The sequence below is a fragment of the Aythya ferina genome (assembly GCF_964211825.1).
Source record: "Aythya ferina genome assembly, chromosome: 17".
Taxonomy (NCBI): domain Eukaryota; kingdom Metazoa; phylum Chordata; class Aves; order Anseriformes; family Anatidae; genus Aythya; species Aythya ferina.
The window spans coordinates 3,903,280-3,924,741 of NC_140316.1; the positions used below are offsets into that span (position 1 = coordinate 3,903,280).

At 47.4% G+C, this 21,462-nt stretch overlaps 1 long non-coding RNA gene across 1 annotated transcript; it reads right to left on the minus strand.

Annotated features, from left to right (window-relative positions):
* Positions 1-16,996: 16,996 nt before the first annotated feature.
* LOC311420617 lies at positions 16,997-21,129 on the minus strand. Its single transcript, XR_014684431.1, has 3 exons — positions 19,302-21,129; positions 18,358-18,445; positions 16,997-17,249 (listed from the first exon to the last, which is right to left on the minus strand). It is a non-coding gene; the product is annotated as an uncharacterized lncRNA (long non-coding RNA).
* Positions 21,130-21,462: the final 333 nt, after the last annotated feature.

Here is a 21,462-nt window from a genome sequence, read left to right on the forward strand (position 1 = left end):
GAGTGCGCTGGGCGAGGGAGGCAGAGGCTGTCCCGGTGGAGGGAAGCTCCTAGGACCGGAGTGGCAGCCTGCTGCAGTCACTGAGTTAAACCAGTTCTGGAAGGAAAAACACATCTGCAAGGGGGGCAGAGAGACCTACTTTGCATGTTCTCCATTTGCAAAGTTCAGCGTCTTCATTCTAATAAAATCTTGTCTGACTGTTTGCTTTTTCTCCTCAAGCTTAAGGCCCTTCCGTCTTTTTGGGGGATCTCTCCAAAGCTCTGCCTGACTCAGCATCCCAGCATAGTGGACTCCTGCAGGCTTTCCCAGAGACTTTTGCAGACCTTGTTTCTGCTGCTACATAAAGCCCCAAAGCCTTTGAGTTATAAATGAAGCAGGATTCCCTCTGCTATGCTTTCACATCACAAAACAAGTGGACTGATCCATAAAAAGAGCTCCATGTGTTACACGGAGGTCAGCTGCTCAGCTTTCTGAACATCTGGACCACTCTGAGTGCTTGCATATCTGCTTTTACACGTCTTCTGGTCTTCGGACCACTATGCAAAATGGTTCATGAGGTTGCACAAGGCATGGGTTTGCTTACGCACACAGCCCCGTACGTGGGCACGCCATCTGCACTCAGCATGCGTCGTTCTTCATGGCAGCACCACCTGGACACTACTGGTGATCCTCCATGGGCTGGCCTCAAGGCTAGATTTGATATTCACACGGTGAACCGCATCCACCTGAGGCATATGTGCAGGCCAGCAAAAGCTGGGCAATTAGCAAGCAATTTTCTAGGTGATCTTGCAGAGCTGAGTGTGTCAGGAGAAGGCCAAGGACCAGATCCAGGGGGGTGGAGTGAAGGATGAGACCTGTGTACATCACCCGGCACCTCCAGGACCAGCTTTAAAACTCTCTTCCACCCTCTGGCACATCATCTGCAAATCTGCTCATTAACAGTGGGATTCACTCACCTGAGGGAAGAAGAAAAAAAAATCCTTCCCTTTCCTGGCAGTCTTCCATTTGAGTATGGACTGAATAAAGCGTTAGGTCCCAGGCCCACAGAGGCAGTGATTCTATAACAGAGAAGCAAAGATTAAGAGCTTTGCTCTGATCAGATCCAGAAATCAATTTCTTCTTCTTGTAAGGTTCTTTTTATTTACTTTTTTTTTTTTTTTTTTTTTTGCATTTTTACTAGAGTTATAAATACGCTGCCTTCTGAGGAGAAAAAAAAAAGAAAAAAGACTCCTGCAAAATTGAGAAATCCAGTTCCTTTCTTTTTATATCTAGCAGGTGCAAGCTACCAGAAGAGATTCCTTCTCAGCAAACCCTGAATCTGAGCACTGCGGTTTCATTTACAATGTTTCCTGCATGAACGAGCTAAACCCCGTTGTTGCCACGTCTTTGGATTTACGATGTGGTCAACAGCTTGTTATTTTCTTCTCTGCCTTCCAATTGCCTTTGTCTCGCTCCGATGACGAGGGAGGCTGAGGTGAGTCATCTGGCCGGTGGAAACCGCTGTGCATCTTAACCAAGTGGCAGCCCCAGCCTCTGGGAGCCCCAGTAGCACGTCCCGGCCCGAGATGCATTTTAATGACAAATCGCAGAGATGAGCACAGTTCGGAGCCCAAGCCTGTTGTCCCCGGCACAACATCATCGCGCTGACTAGCGGAGCAAAATGTTTTATGTTGCTGTGAAAGGAGCCGACACGGCTGGAGATTTAATCATTTCGAATTCATCTTGGCATGACGCCACCAGCGCGTACAAATGGAGCGTTTAATGTTTAATGCGCTGCTCTGACTGAGCTGTGACCTTCTCGTGCAATTGCATGTTGGGGATTTCCGATGCCATGTCGCTACAAGCAGCATCGCCACTCGTGCTGCTCGGGGTGGGTGCAGCCCAGGCAGCCCGACACAGCAGCCTGCCACCGGGGGCTCGGCCTTCCCCGGGGTCCTGCAGCAGCCTGGGACCCCCGAGTGCTCTGCTGGTGCCTTCTTCACCCGGCAACAGGAGGTTGGGTCGTGCAACAGGACCCTTGCCCTTATTTCCCTTACCGTGGTGGTCTCTGCCTCTTAAATAACCACAGGAGATCGGGAAGGACGTTGCTCTGATAATGTGTTGCTTTGGGGAAATACAGCCACCTGGCAAATAAGGCAGCACCAACTGCAGGAGCGTCCTCTGCCCCCAGTTCACCCCAGGTCGGCTTTTCACAGCCAGGTACCCCAGTACAAGGAGAATGGGAGTCCTGCATCCCTGTCAAAGCATCAGGAGACCCAGATCTCTTCTTCACATGATACAGAAGTAGAATAAGTACTAAAATATTATGGAAATCCAATCAAAGGTGGAATACTTATTTTGCGCAAATATTTCTCCTCCATATTTGGAGGAGAAATATCAGCCAAAACAGTGATTGTTTGCAACGTTCCTCTCTTTCCCTCTGTCACATCATTTTCATTGGCTTGCTCGGTTTCCGCTGCATGTGCTTCTCACTTCTCTGTGAGAGGAAATGAGCAACACGCAGACCAGGCATTAGAGAGAGAACTGAAAAGCACTTAATGCCAATTAACCCAGGATTGGATTGAGCCCAGCGACTGCTCCCCACGTAATGTTATTATTGCTTTTTTTGAAGTACCTAAATGCTTGGAAGGAATTTTGAGCAGTGGTGTGCATACGTTGCCCCAACATGGGTCAGGCAGAACACAAAGCAACACCCCACAGCTCTGCCTTAAGGAAACTGCACTTTGATTTCTGCCTGTCCTGAGAATGAGGTATCCCTGCAGGTACAAGGGGCTGCCTGAGGACTTCAAACTCCTGAAGACAGTTTGCTAGATACTCAGAACTGCTGCTGAGGAATCAGCTCTGAATCGGAAACACATTCTTTTCTTTGAACGTTTCTTCTCCATTGCTACACCTTACTCCCCTTTCCGTATCTGCTGGCTTTCTCAGCTGGGTTTCCTGGGACTGGAACAGACACCAGGAAGCCACACAGTTCATCCTACTTCCCCAGAGGAGGATTAGGTAGTTGGTCATCCCTGACTAAGGTCCACTGCTCTTCCTGAGGTTGAAGTCATGTAGCATTCTCAGGTGAGCCATTATGGTGCTTCACAATCTTGGGAAATCTCCGTATTATTGCTAGAATCCCACTCTACCATCTGCTTCAGTTTTAGTAATGACATTTCTGAACATTAGCAAAACTCTCTAGCTCTGCATTTGCTGGACAAGCACGAATACTGGAATAATTACAGGGAGAAGATTTCCATCAACAAATAAAATCCATTTGGATTTTATCCATTTGGAAGAGGTTTGCTGAGCCTTAGTTGTAAAGCTAACTCTGGATGTAAGAAGAAAACACAGAGAGCATCAAAAGCAGTGTGGCCAGCATGGCGAGGGAGGTGATTCTCCTCCTCTGCTCTCGTGAGACCCCACCAAGAGCGCTGTGTTCAGCTCCGGGGACCCCAGCACAAGAAGGACATGGAAGCATTAGAATGAGTCCAGAGGAGGGCCACGGAGATGACCAAGGGCATGGAGCGCCTCTCCTACGAAGACAGGCTGAGGGAGTTGGGGCTGTTAAGCCTGGAGAAGAGAAGGCTCTGGGGGGACCTTAGAGCAGCCTTCCAGTACCTAAAGGGGGTTACAGGAAAGCTGGGGAAGGACTCTGCCAGTGAGCGTAGTAACAGGACAAGGAATAGTTGAACAGGATGGGCTTTGAGATCCCTTCCTACACGGACCATTTTATGATCCCAGGGCCTGTCAGATATCAAGGGAAGAGCCGAATTAGACAAATAGGTGGGAATTGTGGTGCAGTGCAAGCAGAGATTTGTCCTGACAAGCACCACAATCCAGTGGGAGGTATGACCTTATGCTGGGGAGCTGCTTCAGTCCAACGCCAACCTTTCTGGTCAGAGCATCAGGACTAGTCTTTCTACAAAAGAGATGCCAGCCTAGTGGGAACTGGGCAGGAATTGCCAACTCATTTCATATGAGCGCACTAGGCATTGTCAGATGAACAATGATGTTCAATCATTATTAACATGGGCACACTCTGAACTACATGACGGAAAGGAAAGCACCTCTGAGTCATCCCAGCTCTGTTTACTGTTAGCTCCGAGTGCTGAGAAGGGAGCAGGCTCCCGGAGTGCCTCCTGCTGCAAAGGTGCTCTCGCACCCCACACACCGACGGATGGTGCTGTGCAGAGCAGACAGAACGGCTGGCTGCTGCGGCAAGGGGTTTCCTAGTGGGAAACTGTTCAGAGCAGAGTGAAGCTTGCTGTGGTTTCAGTTCGCAGGTCTCACCAGCTTTTATCTCCAGCAAGCGCTCGTGCGTGCCCGGTGCCCAGGGATCCGTGCATCGCGATACATAACTCAGCGCCGGTGGGAAGTTCAGCTGGGTTCCTCACTCAAGCACTCAGCCGAACTGCTCAGGGGTTGTTGCACCTCATTCAACGGCTTCCAGCCCCAGCTGTTTCCCACGCTGAGAAAGGCGGTTGCTGCCTAACAGCCTCTCTTGTTGCTCATGCCTCCACGGGGAGAGAACCGTTTCTTATTTTCCTCCTAAGGCACTTGCCCAGCCCTCTGGTTCCACCTCCCTTGACCTTCATAAGCTCTGGCCAAGGAGCTGAGTCTCATGAAGGTCAGAGCTGGACATGTGGACCCAGAGCTCAATCTAACAATTAAAGCCAAGGCAAGTCTCCACGCCACTGAGGGGAAGAGTCAAGCCAAGAGACTAGGCGCATCCAATTAGTACTCATACTGGGAGGACTTTTTAATAAAATATCATTTAAGAAAATATAAAAGTCAGGATTTTGCTGAGGCCAGAGGTCCTAGATAACACTGCTGCTCAGCTAACCTGACTAATGGGCTTATCTGGAAAGTCTGGCTGGGAGATAAAGGAAACCCACAAAACTTGAGAAAACACCTGCAGCTAAAATCTTATCAGCACTCGTCACTTTTCTTCTCTCCCTTATCTCCTGCACCATGTGTTATGAATAGTTTCTTTCTCCCCTCCCACAATCCCGTGTATCAGCACAATACTAGTTTTGTTAAAATAATGTTGCACGTCCTTTTTAGGACCAGGCTGCAAGCCCACTTGGAAGGATTTGGATCCATTGGAAGTCTTACACATCTCTTTTGTTCAACCAAGAGCAGCAAGGTGGAAGGAAAATGGTGAAGCAGGTTCAGGCTCACATCCCTGACCTCACAGCTGGGACCGTGTAACACCAGCAGCATTTTGATAGAGGGGGAGGAGGAGAGATGCACGAGAGGATAAAGAGCCTCAAGCCCCGATGCAGGTTTGCAATAAACGTGGCTCCAGTCTGACGACACAGAGGGAAAAGGCAGGTGCTTGGGGCTCATCCTTGATGTAACTGCAGTGGAAGGTACAGAGACAAAATGGCAACTCAGCCCCAGGTTAACTGATAGTGGGAAGAGCAGGAAGAAGTGGGCAGAAGATGCCATAAAGATGTGCAAACAGAAGAGCAGCTCAGAAACGTATCTGACATGGGATGCATCTCACCATACTTCAGTTGCTCTCTGTTCACCCCCAGCATGGTGGCTCTGAGGACACGCCGGGATTACAGTCACCAGAGAGAAAGAGGCCCATTTAGAGAATGATTCATCTGACCTATTTCTGACATCTACTCTAGCATACAATGACTCATGTCCTTGGGGTGCCCATTTCTTTCCTATAAACAAGAGTCTAGACAACTAACTCAGATGTAGACATCCACAATCAGATGTCTACATTTGGACAGATGAATTTTGCCTTTAGTGTTCAACCAGAAATCAACCTACAAGCTGTGCCAAAGACAGCTCTGGTTGATAGCCACGCTAGGGAAGAGAAACAGGGTCATTCATTCTTTTTGATGCTATGTAGCTCCCTGCATGAAATGCTTCAAGAGCCAGCTGAAAGATTAACCTTCCTGTGAATGGATGCGACAGTACTACTGGAACAGCAGCAGGGACCAGTAAAAGGAGATTCATTATTTTCAGTATTTTTCTAACAGGCGCCTGTGTCTAATTAGCTGGTGTCAGGTCCCTTTCCATTCAAAGGCATTTAGCAAAGGAAACACGAATCAGACAAGTTTCTCATGTGATCTCCTACCTAGGGTGAGTAAGTAACAGCACGGGTGGGCTCCAGGCCGTGGGTTTCCACTCTCCCAGGTTTGAGAGGCCACAAGAGAAGCTGGTGCCAAATCTCTTGCTAATCCCAAGCATCCCTTGTAGCATCAGCTTAGGTAGTGCTGTGCTTTGTGGTGTGGGGTTTGGGAGCCCCGGGGAGGCTGGGGGAGCTATCAGGATCTCAGGAGGCTTTAAGAGCCAATAATCTGGACAAAAAGACAGGTCAGGCCACTGGGAAGGTTTTTTGTTTTCACAGTTTTAAAGTGTTTCTCATTTCAACCTGTCAGTCTGGTTTCCTACGGCTCATACATTCACACTGTCTGTGTCTGCCTCAGCAACTTTGAACTCATTGAGCAATTTCAGCCGAATTTGACAGAGAGATAACAGCCTCCGAGACAAATCAGTTCCTCAAAGGTTCATAAAAATAGACATCCACGTAAAGGAGAGAGATGTTATGAGTAACCTCAACTGAACAAAAGGCCGCAGCGTGTGCTCAGCCTTGAGTAGACACCAGAGAATCCACAAGGGAGGGAAGGAGCCACTGCAGATCCCTCAGACCAGTCCCAGGTACAGTTTTCTGAACTCGCCACCAGCCCAGACACACACACACCGGCTCAGTTCAACCCAGCAGTAGAGACCCTGGGTTGTTCTCCAACTGCTTTTGATAACAAGCAACTGAAGTTCCACCACACAAGTTGTCCCCAAAATTAAAAACAACCCAACAAGCATTGTGTTTTAATGTTGCAACTGCAGTAGTATTTTTCAAACAGGTAAACTCCGGTTATTTGAGCTGAGTTTTGGAAGGGAAAGCTGAGCACTCTCAGTAGGAAGGTTCCAGCAGCTGCTGGCACCGCAGTCCCCAGGGCAGCGGCTGCCTCGCTGCATTGCCCCAGGATGCATGACCCCAGGCTGGGCTTGGGCAAGGAACACACCACAGCCCTTGTCTCTGGCACTGGCAGAGTCCATCAGGCCCGTATCAGTGTTTCGTTATGGGGAAACGTGGCTTTATTGGCCTACACAAAACCCTACAACATCAGGGCACAGGACAGGCAAGGGCTGCAAGAGGAAATCTGCAGCAGCGCCTGATTTATGTTGTCACCTCTCAACCCTTCCCTTTCCCTTCCCACACCAGCCTAAGCTGCAGCACCTGCAGAAGCCCACGAAAGCAGCAGCTCTGCTGTCCCAGAGGAAGCAGGCACCATAAAAGCGGCTCCCTTGGCCACTGCCCCTTGCCAAAGCTCAGCGGGGTCCAGCCATTCACAGCCAATGCCTGGGAAATTCCCCCACTTTGCCCTCCAGCAAGGCACCTTTATTCCATCTGCCCTCATCGCTCACACGAGGGGCAGAGGCAGGAAGAAGCCAGACACACGTGCTTGCAGAGGGCTGCTGTGGTTTTGGCCAAAAAAAAATGACATCAGAAGTGGGAGGCTGGCTGAGAATAGGAGCGCATAAAAAGCTCCAGACATCCTGAAGTGCTCAGACGGCGTAAAGGCAGGCTGCTGGCCACCCTGACAAAACACAGATAAGCCAGGAAGCCACATCGCTCGCCTGCCAGAGCTCCGCGAGCTGGAGGAGAACTCAGGAGGTGCAGCCGGAGCTGCCTGGCTGCCAGACACCTCCACCCCACAGCCGGGAGCAGCGGGTGGAGGGGGGCTGCTCCCCCTGGGCACCACCGGGGTTGTTGCAACACACTCCTACCATGCAGGCATCAGCCACTTCTCAGGACGTGCATTGCATCCCCCCTCAGCATGGCTGCTCCTGCAGTCCGGCTGGTGCATCCTTCAACCTCGTGTATTTTAAATGAGGTCAGTGCTGGCACTATGGAAACAAGCCCCTCTCCCCTTCTCTTCCATAACGTGGAAGGACAAAAACCAACCTTAGTCCAACAGACCCCAAAGGAAATCCAGCTGTCACCCCAGCTCAAAGGCAATGCGTGGATTGCACGAATCATCCATCCATCCATCCACCATCCATGAAAGTGGTGTCTTTGGTAGCTTGTCAGCTTCTATCTGCCCTACTCAGCCCAGCGCTCCCTGCTCCCCAGCCCCAGACAGCATCACAGCCTCCACGGACACGTCGGGGCTGTGAGTTACCCTGCTCAGCTCACGCAGCCCGGGGAGCTGACCAGCAGCCAGCCACCAACACATCAGCACCTTTGGCAGCACGCAGAGCAGGGCAGCCAGGAGCCTGCTGTAAACCTGCATAAAACCCAAAGCCCACACACCCCTAGGCCCAAACAGCCTCTATAGCACGTGCATCCACGGACATGACTCGGGCAGACTCCGAGAAGTGTGCTTTGCTCAGCCAGGGGACACCCTGCGATCCCGAGCTCGCTGGCACCGAGCGGGCTGCGTGTGCCTGGAGGAGGCTCTGCGCTTACAGCAGTGGCATTTAATGTTTCCTTGCGTACTGCTCTGCTGATTGATGGCTTACCACGGAGCTGTTAACGCAGCAATATCCCAGCCCTATTTACAGACATCTCTGAACATTTACTTTGTCACAAGTAAACTCTGCACACAGCAATAAAGCTTAAGGTAATGACTTCTTCAGCACAAAGCCAGCAATTTCCTGTCAGCTTGGTTTACAAATGGCTAACTCTCTGTTAATTTTCAACTGTGGCTCCAAAGGCAGCTATGCAAAGTGGGGGTGAAAGGAGGGAGAAATGCCAGGCTGTGCCACCCTCAGCTGTGACATCCCTGCTCTGAAGAATGCACACGATGGGGCGAATCCACCCCGTGCTCCTTGCTTCAACACCTTTCTCCAGAGCTTGCAGAAGAACCTCAGTGAAGATACAAACCAACGAGCCGCCTTGCAGAAAACCTGCAGGCACCCCAGGCATCTCTCACTGTGTCGAGGAAAACAGAGTATTAACGGTCCTTCCTGCATGCATCAGCCTCCACACGCTGGAATGAGGATCTTAATTTCTCCAGCCTCCTTCTATAATTAGTGCAGAGAAAGGATGTCTGAGAGCAAGCATCTATTTTAGGTGCTGTGAGTCACCTTCCAGAGATGTGCATCTTATTTTGCACTGACCATACAGAAGGATCTGAAAGGAGATACCTAAAATAGCTGGCATAAATATGCATTGAAATCTTGGAGTGTGCTGCCCTTTAACTGGGTTGTGATGTTCTTACTTAACAAGGGTGCAAAAACACTTTGACAACCACGCTGCAGCACCTAGGAAGGCCATCAGCAGCCAACGCAGGCACAGAGGGGGCTGGATGATGGTGGTGGGATTGTTGTAAACCACCTTGCTCCGGCATCCTAATGCCACTGGAAAACAACCACCCACCCTACCCTTGCCTTGATGTGGGCCTGCAATGACATAAAACTGGTCAAAAGCTGCTTTGGTGTAGCTGAAAAGGAGGGACAAGCGAGTGTAATTCCATCTGTGAAAAAAAAAAAAAAAAAAAAAAAAAAAAAAAGGGCCAAAGGATCAAGAATTCATCTTGGCTTAGGCTCCAAAAGGTACGTCTGCACATAACATTTTCGGGTTTGGCTGGGGCTAAAAGGAGAAGAAACTGAAGAAGGAAAAAGGCATGCTCGTGATGTAGTCCTGCATATTTGTGGAGGACACACCATTAGGAAAGAAGGAAGGGCTGCACTGAAGCATCGGCAATTTTCCATGCTAGAATCCAAAGATTGAGGATTTTTTCTTTTTTGCTACTGATTTTCCCAGATTTTCTTATTTTCTTCCACCCTTTCACAAGGACTTCATAACCAAAATTCACATCATTTAGATGAATCCCTTCTGTTCACAAAAGCCCAGTCCTTAACCTTTTGGTTATTCTTGAGATCTTGCTTCCCATTGCTCCTGTTCTGTCTAGAAAGCAGTCTCCTGTTTCCATTATGAGCTGTTGGATTCGTTCCCTTTTTCCCCCCTTCTCCATTTATCTATTGCCCATTCCCCAGCTTCAATGAAGGTTTCCTCAGTTCCTTCTGCAAAGACTTCAAAGCTCTCGAGAATGAACTATGCTTCGGCTCTGTGTCCTCTTAAACAGCTTGCTGAATATGCTTCTTGTTATTTTTAAGAATCTGTTAGAATTAAATCCCGGTAAGAAATCTGCCACCATTGTGTGGGATAGCACATTAATCAAAGACACAGGCCTCTCCCCAGCTGCCTGGGCAGGGCCCAGCCTGGAATTGATAAATTGCACCTGGAGGTAACTAATAAATCTGAGAAGTCATTTGCTTTTTATGAACAGGAGCAGTGGGGGATCCAGCTGCTGGAGGAATTTGGTTTGAAGGAGAGCAGCGCCTGGAGCTCTGGACACATTTCCCTTCCTATTCCCTTACTCCCCTGTGCACCTGATGTTTGCTCGCAGACCCGCTGCCTCGCAGAGCTTTCCTAAGATATGGGGCCAGGAAATTCTTAAATTGGCCATCGGGGCTTTCTCCCAGGCGCGCGGCGGGAGCGCAGCCAGTGCATCCCCCGGGCCCGCAGGGCTGCACGCAGTGCAGGGGGGCAGCTCCTCGCGGGCTGCAGTCAGACACGGGGTGCTGGGGGCTCCCCACCCATCACCCAGCCCCTGGTGCCTTCCCCACCCCAGGCCCAGAGCCGCTGTCGCAGAGCACAAGCTCTGGAAGATGGGGGCATCCTTCATGCTGCAGCTTGAGCACCCAGCACTGGGAACTCTGGTTTCCATCACCGTTACCACGATGCACGTGGCCAATAATCATCCCGGGGGAAACCTCCTGTAACTGCTATCAAAATCAGTGCTTGCATATTACCTCAGAAGTTTGGGAAATATATTCCTCACCCTCCTTAGTTGGAAGCATTTTCACTACGTCCACGTCATAAAAATTCACAAAACAATAGAATAAATCATTATACATCTGGTCCTAAAAAACTGATTCTGTTCAAAAGCACAGAGTCAAGAAGAAATATATATAACTGCTGCAGTACTGCCCAAAATATCATTTCCTGTTTTCTCCAGATCACAAACTCCCCAAGGTAAATGGTCTTTCATGCCTATACATTTCACCAAGCTGAACACAGTCGCTAGCAAAAAAAGCCCCAACAACCTAAATTTCAGATATTCAGAAGGGTAGAAGAGACAGGATGTGATCATAGTAGAAATCAGGGTTTAAAGCATTTCCTCCCTCCCACTCCTTTCCTCTTTGGAGGCACGTGGGCATGGTTAGGGCACTCTGGAAGAGCTCCCCTGACACGTGCAGCAGCTTCTGCAGGGCCAGGAACCTGCACGGGCAGCACCTCAGCTCCCAGACGCAGCAGCTGCCTGCTGGCACCCACCCCATCCGTCATGGGAAGTGAGCGCTTCCCCGATACAGGGTGTACGTACCCTGTAGGCATTAGAACACAGCTTCGGTGTCAAATCTCAGATCACAGAGCTGTGTTACAGCCTGCGTTTCCCTCCAACCTCCCTGCAACAGGACTGGAAACTCACATGTAAACTCAGAAGCATTTGGGGTTAAGTGCTCCACGCTGTGAAAGAGGCAAGCCTCATTCTGCTCTCGGCTCTGCTGGCCGTCCCAGGGCTCCCAGTCACTGGCTACCAAAGAGGATTGCTGCTGCCTCAAGGTCCCTTTTGCAACACCAATCTCTTGCTAAGCAGGGAGGATGAATCTCTCCTGAGATTGTCAGTACCATGCTGGGGGATAAACGTGTCCCCTCCCCTGGGTCACAGAGCATGGTGTGACCATGCAGTGCCTGCCATGAGGTGCAGAGCACCCAGGCTAAACCACCCGCAGAGGACAAGCATTTACCGCAGCGGTTATGTTACCAGGGATGAGGATGGCAGTTTGATTCCACCCTGTTGCAGCTCAGGCTGGCAGGAAGGGTCCCGGGAGAGCTGCCGAGTGTACTGCTGCTCTGACCGATGCAGGAACATGCCCCACAGGAAGCACCACGACACCAGGACCTCCCATCAGGAGACCTCCCCCCTACACAAGAAAGCTGAAGCAGCCCCCCAGCAATGCACACAGCAGCACCCCACTCATCTCAAGTCATATGCACTCAGTGAGCCTTGATGCCGTATCTAGCAAGAGGTCTCCCGGCACTTACAGAGCAGCTCTGGTGCCCACAGCCATCATGTAGCATCAATGCCAAATCCACCCCGTTAGCCACCATCAGCAGCTGTGACTTTTTTTTCCCCCATTTTCATGAGTCGGGCTGCTCTGATATTTGTTCACAACATGGGCTGTGTACAGCAGCGGAGTGGGATTACTTACTGCCAATTACTACGTTAAAGTTCAAGTGGAACGATGTACTAATTGCCTTGTTATAGCTATTAAAGCTATGTTATGCAAGCAAGGCGCTCTTAAGAGTATCTGTAAGCTGCACGGTGATACGTGAGGTATAAAAGTGATCTGCTAGAAACTGACTGCTGATACAATCATCGCCTGTTTAATAACATAAATTACATATGTAGTGAAAAAGAACAAAACATCTCCTGCTCAAGCTTTGCTGGGGGCTCTGCAAACTACTGAAATCAAATGGTCGCCAACTGCCTATCCACCGAAACAAAAGCTCATACACCACATGCAGCAAACCTGAACTTTAAAAAGCACCATAAAAACAGCAAGAAGTACAACTCCTACAAAGGAGGGGAGAGGAGACATCTCCTCCCAGCAATATTACAACCGGGCATTCTTGCTGGCTGGCAGCAGGCATTTCAATCTTGTGTGCTTTCCCAGGGTCTGATCCTGGTGTCTGACAAGGGAAGCCCAGGGAGAGCTCCTGGGAGATGTCATGCAACACCAAGCTCTCTTGCATCTTTGCCGGGAGCTAATTCACTGCTGCTTAGCAGGCTTGCAGTCAGACAAATGTGTGAGCCACTGCTGGGATGTGCAGCTGGGAGGTGATGTGAATGGCACCGCAGCCTCCTGCAGCTGGGCAGAGAGAACAGCCTGCTGCTCCACACTTCCCACCATCATGACGACAACCACCTCCTGGATCATGGTCAGATGCTTAGCTGGACTCATCCCCTGTGGGGTGCAGACCTGTTAAATTCACCCCAGCCCCAGATACTGATGCCCCTGGGGAGCTGCTGTCTCCAGCAGATGCTCCCTTTGCACGGAGATTGCAGCCCTCCCCATAGCACCAGCAGGCACTGCTGTAGGACCAGAGCAAGGACAAAGACCTCCGGCTGTTTCTTGAAAGGCTCCTTTGCTGGTTCAGGCTGAGGACACAGGCAGAGCAAGTGCCGTGGCCAGCATTTTTCATTGTGGTGGGCTGAAAAGTTTCACAGATTAGGGGATATAACCTGGGGAAAGAATCCCCTTTCTGTGCCAGGAAAACACACAGTCTAAGCCTTTCACTGTGCGGGAGAGGATGAGGATTTGGGGGCCCTATTCTAACACCCAGTAAAGTCAGTTTAAATATTTCTGATTTTTTCCAGTGGGCCCAACTACAGAAAGTCTCATGCTTAAGATCTCGCTTAGCTGTAAACTCAACTCTCCAAGAACCAATCCACTCAGATTCCTACTTCCGTTTTTCTGTTTTGCTTGGGAAAAGGAGGCAGATAAGTCCTGAGTTTCAGCAAACATCATTGTTTTCTTTCCAACTACTTGAAACCGTAACTTAACTTTATCAGTAACTCAGCCTGGTACAGCAGTGGTACCAGCCACTGCAAAACAGGCTGGGTGGTCTCACCACGGGCTGAGGGAATTAATGCTTTCAGTTTTAATAACGTCACATCAAAGTGAGGGCAGAGCAATGAACTTACTTCAGCATCATTTTTCATAGGACATCTGGAAAAGAATGAGAATAAAGTAGCATTTTACAGAGACAGCAATGAGGAATTCAGTAATATTCAGCTCTAAATAAACTCCTATAAACTATTTAAGTTAAGCTCCAGCTTGGATATGTCTCCCAGAGACTTCTCATCATGCTAGAAGTAAGTCGCAACTATAAATGGGAAGCTTTTATTAAGGAAATAACATGCAAGCTAACCAAACGAATGCCTTCCACACAACTTCAGCTCCAGCTTTGTCTTGTTAACCAGAGCCCAAGCTTGGCCTGGGTCTCCCTGCAGCCAGTAGGGACCTCTAAGGCAGCACGACTCAGTGCACAGAAGGCTGCGCCTGCTAGTAGGGCTGAAGCTGACTCTCCCAGCCTCAATAAACCAGAGGTGATCCGGAACAGGTGTTCCCATGCACCCTCAGAAAGGAAAGAAATATGCCCAGAGCCAGCAGGACTCACGCTGGTACCTCCGTGGTCCGAGCACTAAAAGCAGTCCGCCAGCAAGCCTCTTTTAACGCATCAGCGTGTGCTTTAGAGCCCCGCGGGGCACACTGACTCAATTACCAGATGATGCGGACTCCTCACCAACCCATCTCCTAATAATGAACAGACCTGCAGGTTCCAAATCTTTAAGAGGAAGGAAAGCACCACCAAATAGATTAGCTCCACAGTTGCGCTGTTAATTATGGGTCATTTAGTTCAGTTAATCAATAGGCAGACTTCTTTAACCGGCTAATTACGCCAAACTGCTTCCACAATGAGCAGGTTTGCTGCTAGTTGTTAACCATGAAGGGATAATATTTCACTGTAAAGATAAGGACAGTCCCAGTGCTCAGACAAATGCTTTGCAGCCCTGGAGTTTGCACTGTCACTGGCTGCAATTTAACCCATTCCACACCAAGCAGAGGCTTATGGCCAGGTAAAGAGGTGTCAGCATCAGTGGCTTCTTGTTGCTAAACTATCAGGGAGATACCACGCCATCTCCCAAATGAATCACTCAGATCATTTACTTGCCTCACCTAGGCTAAACAGGAGCTAAAAGTAATCTATGCAAACCAACCAGCTGAACTTCTTTGTGGTATCCTAAATAAAACTAACCAGCCCGTATTACCTTTCAGGCCATGGATATAGTTCCCTCCTTTGCTTTGCCAGACAGTTATATGAGACATCTCCCAGCCAAGGCAGGAGCCTGGAGATGCAAACCACATCCTCCAACTGGACCCTCAAAGAGCACATCAGCACGCAGAGGAGGGCAAGGCCCTTGGCTTGTCAAAACAGACAAAAGGTCAAGATGACCTCTTTTTACTTGCAGTTGTTTAGAAGAAGGAAAAAAAAAAAAAGATTTTGTTGCACACTTGAAGAACTGATTACTGGATTCAAGGCCCCAATTGAGGTCATCAAGTAGTTATTGCAATAGAGAAAGATAAGAGCTGAGTGATAGGAAAAGTTTGTAGTTGAATTTCCTGGAGATTTGTTTTAACAGAACAAAACAATTGGTGCCTTGGGTTTGCTAGCAAATTGCTTTAGCCAAAGAACAGCTTGCTGGGTGAGAATTCTCAACACAGCACCCTTAGAGATTTAGAGATGCTTCCTCTAACTTGTCAGGGTCTCCACTCCCAGTCGTGGGGCTTCAGGTGTCCCACCCGCAGCCCCACAGGATGACAACAGCAATAGCACACCGCTCAGGGTGCCACCAGCAGTGCATGAAAGTCATCCAGAAGTCAGCAGAAGCAAGTCACAGTTCCTGTCCTACTTGTATCCCCTATTTTTATTTCCCCATTGTATTTCCCCTTTTTAACCCCCATCAACTGGCAAACCAGACCTTGGCTTTTTTACTGCTTGAGAAAGTCTATTAATGAAGCATTATTGTAAAAAAGAAATGCAAATGCAAGCTTGGCGGTAAGCATTTGCTAAAAATTTATCTCCCCAGAAAAGTCATACTGTTGTAACTACACCAGGATGACTAATGTAGTTTGATGGTGTTGTAAAAACACAACTAAAGAATCAAATAAGCTATACCAGTTAAGACACCTTTTAACTAGAAGGGAGCTCAACGTGACCATTCAGAACAACTTCAAATTAAATCTCTGCATGTCTAATTCAACCCGTTACACCAGTACAAAACCAGCTTGTTCCCCAACTCTGCATAGCAGAGGAAGCTTGTAGTGCACTGGTAGTGCAGTAGTGGATGGCCCATGAACTGTCTGTGACACCTCTGTTCCCATCTGATGACCTTTTTGTGACCACTTCACTGCACTCTTAGCCACAATGGATCTTAATAGCTACAAGCAAGCAAGAAGTTTGTTGCAGATAGAAGTTCTGTCTGTGTTCTCTGTCACCTCATTGGCACATGGGAGCTGTATTGTTTTAAAAAGAAACCAAGCTAAAATTCAACAACACTTGCCTGCAATTAGCTCTTTCAAAAATACATCGTTGGAGCAAAAGCTGTGTGTAAGCTTTTCAGTTTTAGACATTTTCTAACCTCCTCACGTGTTTACTAACACATTGAAATGATTGCAACATTGATTGGGAAAAAATGGATAACAAGCTTACAGAAAAGAGGGGGCTTTGCTCAATCACGAAATCTGAAAGCAGTGATAAGGTTTGTATCCTGAGGTGACGTGTTAACCAGCCACAGCAATTTCTAGTCGGAAGGGCTGCAGTCAGATTTCAGAGGAGCTTGGGCAGAGCTGCAGGATCCAATTCCAGGCTAACACCAGGTTTCCTCTGGAAACAGAGCTATTGAGATCTGAAACCACTCCTTGATAGTACTATAAAATATTGTACACTCCCACATGCAACCCATTTACTAAACTTCAATGCATTGGTCAGGAGCTGGAATTTCAGTCTAGAAATTGGGAAACAGAAGCTTAATAGTTTGTGTTGGAAAAGACTGTTTTTAGCCAGATCACTAGAAAAGAATGGGACAAAGAGCATTCCTTTGGGACAAGCAGTGCTAGATTGCAAATGTGATTCATGGAGACATTTGATCTGATGGCACATCAAAAAGCAATGGTAAATTACACATCTTCAATAAAAAAAACATTAAGTCATAGATGCTTGGCCATGTAGTAAGGCAATTAGACTTCAGCATTATTTGTTAAACAGGCATAAGATGATACAGAGTGAATTTTTTGCAATAATAGCCATTCCTGGTTATTCATTCTGAAGAGAATAAATCTGTCACTTGAGTGAAAACAATTGACAGCACCATTTATTACCTTGCACACTGCAGAATAACAGCACAATTTACATGTTGCCCTTTGGCACCGGGACTCTCAGCTTGCTTAGAAACAAAGCAAAAATATCTACAGACCTGGTAGTAAGGATTTAAGCAGCAGCTGACCTTATGTGGGTTATTTAAACCTCTGTAACGACGCACTCTTGTTCAGCCTCTAGTTATCAGGGAAATAGGTTCTTCTGGGGAATCCACAGCCTCTAGATGCTGAAACACAAAGGGTCATGCAGAGGTCTCAGTATCTGATAGTTCAGAGAGTAACAGTTTAGCTCTGATCCTCTGAGATGTCTCCTGGGAATTAAAGATATTTGGTTTCCTTTCAGAGGCTTTAAAGGGCTGGACCCATCATAAAGAAGGGAATTTTTCCCTAGCTCATGGAGATAAATCTTTGCTCTAAATCTTAGCTTTCTTCTTCATATAAAGGCCAGACTCTTGGTACCTCTAGGCCATTTAGCCCACTGAAAAACAAGCCAAAAATAATAAGGGAAACACTGTGTTGCTGTAATAGAAAATAGCCAAAAAGGAGTCCAAATGCCTTAAAATGCTGCCCTTTATAGTAACATCTCTGCAGTCTTAGCTGTTGCCTGGTATGTGTTTTTATGAAGGTTTAAAGGTTTCCTATGGTACCTGTTACCAACACGAGACTCTCTATTTGGGATCAATTATAATGGAGTTCAAGAAGCGTGCAGACAATTTTGGAAGGAAGTTTTAAGCAGGTATTTGATTCTTGAATCCAACAGAAATATTTAGGCAAACAGTTATTATAAGCTTCTATCAAGCACCTCCGTATTAATTCACAGGCAAAAAACTGTCCAGAATGGATCAACTGGAAAATGTCCTACTTTCACCCTTACGGGGTTACACTGTGGTTTCAAGATTAGAAATGGATGTGGGATATAGTGCCCATGGCAGCTAGGCACTGGAGAAGCTTTCTGCCTGTTCTAGGTCTCTGTAACTCCAGCATGCTGAAGCAAGGGCCAAAACACATTACTTTTCCCCATCACAAAACCACTATTTAGCAGCGTCCAGAACAGTTCCTGAAGGTTCACGTCGCTCTTCCCTTTGGCAACAACTCTCCAAGTTTGCAGAAAGGGCGGGCCAATACCTTGTAATTCTCTCTTTCATTATGTTTAAAATTTAGAATGGGTAATGTTTATTTTAATTTTCCCAACTGTTTGACAGCACAAAGCAAGGTCAAGAGACTGACTGTTTATTAAGAAACTCCATTATTCCTGAGAGCTAATCTACACATTGTAAAATCCTAGAGAGATTAACACAGCTGCTGGCAGCACTTATGCTCTTCTTGAGCACCAACCTTATGCCTTTGTGCTTCCTCCCACAGCATCCAAGTCTTTGCAGAACTCTGAAGAAACTGTCACTCTGAACTGTCCTTTTCTCAGCACCTGTACCAAGTTAGAAGAAAGTGAGACCTCAGTTTTCAGTTATATTAAGGGAAGATTTTAGTCCTTTACTGTTACAGAACATTTCCAAAGACTGAAGCCATATCTCATTTCTTAGCTTTTTTTTCTCTCTCTAATTCTTGAGGATGCTAACATATAATCAAAATGTCTTCTTTTCCTTTTTTCTTTTTCTTTCCCCTTATATATATATATATAGTTGTCATCAATCTGTAGTTACGTTGTCAAATAAACTGCTGATGCAGGTATATCATTTGCAGTAATGTCTAGCAATACTGAGAATGGAGTTTCACTTTTTTCTTTAAACACTGCAGTACAAAATTCCACCTGATTTACGTGTCACTTCAGTGTGCCAAAAATACCCTAATCTAAAACCTCCATTCAAATGAACCAAATGACAAAAACATTCAAAGATCCTGGGCAGCCCAGAACCAGAAATACCCTGTCCATAGGAGCAGACCAGAAATCACCAATGAACCTCAACCCCTTACTACAAACAGCAAGCATCTGGAGGCTGAAACTTCTCGCTCTCTCCATTAAAGTCCAGAAAAGAAGAATCTAGGCAGGAGTTATTTAACCATTTGTTCATTCAGTGGAAAAAGCTTCTCTTGAAAGGAGCCATGGCAAGGCACTGCAGATGCTTCACATTTTTCAGACTGTTCTTTGCAGTCAGATGTGCAAATGTTTGGAAACCCCATACAACAGGATTTGGGTTTTTCTTTGCCTCTCCCTCAGTCAAGAAGCATTTGTTATCTTCCTCAGGTCTGACACAGCAGTCCTAAAGAGGAATTACACTAATTTGGGTACAGCTTTAGAAGACGGAGGGGCCAGATCTCCTCACCTTTGGAGTTCTCTTAATTAAGCTAAAACTCTTTATCCTGCTCTCTTCCTTTTATCTCTTGCTCTCCACATCTACCGCCTTCTTTAAACAAACAAAATTTGGCAACAGATGAAGCTGCACAGTGCCAGGCTTGTGGGGCAAGCAGAGGTCACCTATCCTATCTCTGACTATGGAGTCTGAAAGCAGAGTACTTAGCGTTATTAGCTTTTCTGCATGAGTGATCAATCCCAAATTGGACATACGGTGCCATGGACACACTGATAAAAGTTGCATTTATTTTTTCTGAATGGGCTATTTACTACTTACTTGTGACTGCAGTAGCAGTCTGCAAGCTATACTTCAGTGATATGCTGCTATCATACTTTGCGATAAGGCTGAAACCATTAGGCAGGCAATAAATAAATAAAAAAGAGGAAAAGTCCTCCTGTAAATGCTAGGGGAGTACGTTAAGGCGGTCTGGACACATGCTGAAAGAGATGATACCCCTGAATTCTCTCTCTGTTCCTAGGCCTACTCCTGCTGCATCTGTGCAGGGATATATGAAGACATAAAACAGGCTCCTACCTATTTTAGGCAGGTATTGTGGGATCCAGCTCCACCCACACAGGCTTCATCTGAGAGGTTTTACAGCAGGGGGGACCAAATGCTGCTCATCTTTCTCCAAACACTTGGGAATATCAAAATTCGCACCCTTCATGTAGCTTTCCTCCACAGACCCCTGCCTCACAGTGAAGGCCAGTATCCTTCAGCTTGCTTTACAGACGGGAAGCCCGAGTCACAGTCATGCTCTGCCCAGCACCACAGTCTGAGTTTCCCTGAAATATTGCTGTGGGGCTTTGCTCACTAGCAGAGTTTTTAAAAACAACAAACACCAGATGAATCATATTAAAGTTCAGATGACCTTCACTGCAGTCTAAGAGACTAACTGACACTAACGCCCACACAGCCTGCAAGGTGATGGGAAATGATAGCCTGGCTTTGACACACGGTCCTCTCGGTGCCTTTTGCTGTACAGACGACCTTCCTTTGCTTTTTTTCTGCTTCCTGCTGAGCAGGGAACATGCAGACAGTGGGACAGCTCCTTACCAATTCAGGGCCAAGCCGCTGTTCCTGAAGGTGACCATGAGACCTGGAGCAGACGTAGCTGGGCCTTCCTGCTTCACAAGGATCTAGAAGGAACCGAAAGAAGTCATGTACTGGGTGCAGGGGACTGGGAGCAGGCCACTGGCCCAGCTCTGGTCATAGCCTCTTACAGCATGAGAGAAACACCCATTTCTTTAAAATACTCCCTCAGCTTCTTTTTTCTTGTTTCAGTTCCCTCCTCTGTACTACCCTTCACCACCGCAGGCCTCATGGCAGGCCTCAAGTGCTGAGGAGCCAGCAGCCAGGCAAGCTCAGGTCACTTCCCCACGTACAGCCGGCACACGGCAGCAGCTGCCCGGCCCCAAGCACTTCTGCCACAGCATCTGCTACCCCACTGCTGGTTCTCAGAAAGCTCCCTTTATATATGCAACATCTTCACGTGACAAACACGCCAACGTACACTAACATATCTAGGTTACTTTGCTCCAGAAGGGTTTTCTCCACACACACACATGAAAACCTTCACACAGATGCTTAGGGTCAGTGTCCCGTCTGAGAACTGTGAACCCAAAAGCAGCACCACAAGAGCCAGACCCTGTACGAAACAAGACACAGATTTTCCCCTCACCAGAAGCCTTCACTTAGATAGTCTTAAACACACCATAAAATCTCAGCCCGAATCAAGTATACCCTCTTTGAACATCAGAAGAGTATTTTCATTTACAGATTAATTAAAAAAAAAAAAAAAAACTATTCAAAATGAGAAAAATATTTCAATTTCAGATGGTTTTACAAGTTGCTCCAAGTAGTTTGCAGCCCAGCAATTTGAAATGTCTGCTCTTGCAAAGCTGTCTACATTTTTTGGCACAGATTAGTTTTCCGCTGCAAATCCCGTGTGATCAATCTGTTCTTCAGTCAGTGAAAGGCAAACTAGGAAGCCCAGTTGCAACAGAAACCGATGGGAATCTTTTCACAAGTTTTAATAGGAGCTGAACTAAGCCCAGGGTTAACGCAAGACGCTGGAACAATCCACAGCTTAAGACAGACGCGTAAATGCTTGGGATGCCAGATGTCAGGA